Below are 1,042 nucleotides of genomic sequence, written 5' to 3' on the forward strand. Positions count from 1 at the left end.
GTCTATCTAGACCCGCTCCAGTCGGGCTTCAGGCCAGGGTACAGCACGGAAACGGCATTGGTCACATTGGTGAATGATCTCTGGAGGGCCCGGGACAGGGGTTATTCCTCTGTCCTAGTTCTTTTGGACCTCTCAGCGGCTTTTGATACCGTGGACCACGGTATCATGCTGCGGCGCTTGGTGGGGTTGGGAGTGGGAGTGGGAGGTACCGTTATGCGGTGGTTCTCCTCCTTCCTTACCGACCGTACGCAGTCTGTATTGGCAGGGGGGCAGAGGTCGACCCCAAGGCCCCTAACTTGTGGGGTGCCACAAGGGTCGGTCCTCTCTCCCCTATTGTTCAATATTTATGTGAAGCCGCTGGGTGAGATCATTCGTTGCTTTGGGGTGGATTTCCATCAGTACGCTGATGATACTCAGCTGTACATTTCCACCCCAGGCCACCCCAATGATGCCCTTGATGTGATGGCCCGGTGCCTGGAGGCCGTACGGGTCTGGATGGGGAGAAACAGACTCAGGCTCAACCCTTCCAAGACCGAGTGGCTGTGGTTGCCAGCGCCCCGGCATAGTCAGCTGACCCCGTCGCTGACTATAGGGGGCGAAACTTTGGCCCCCTCGGAGAGGGTGCGCAATCTGGGTGTCCTCCTGGACCCACGGCTGACACTAGAAGACCAGCTGACGGCTGTGGCCAGGGGGGCGTTCTACCGGGTACGCCTGGTTTACCAGTTGCGGCCTTTTCTAGACCGGGACGCCTTGCGCACAGTCACCCATGCTCTTGTCACCTCCCGCCTGGACTACTGCAATGCTCTCTACATGGGGCTCCCCTTGAGGAGCACCCGGAGGCTTCAGCTAGTCCAGAATGCAGCCGCGCGGGCGGTGATGGGAGTGACTTGTCGCTCCCATGTAACGCCGCTGCTGCGCGAGCTGCACTGGCTGCCGGTGGCTTTCCGGGTGCGCTTCAAGGTGTTGATTATCATCTTCAAAGCGCTCCATGGCATCGGACCTGGTTATCTCCGAGACCGCCTTCTGCCTCCGATTACCTCTC

Source organism: Protobothrops mucrosquamatus, unplaced genomic scaffold (genome assembly GCF_001527695.2).
Source record: "Protobothrops mucrosquamatus isolate PMUCROS unplaced genomic scaffold, P.Mucros_1.0 scaffold_168, whole genome shotgun sequence".
NCBI lineage: Eukaryota > Metazoa > Chordata > Lepidosauria > Squamata > Viperidae > Protobothrops > Protobothrops mucrosquamatus.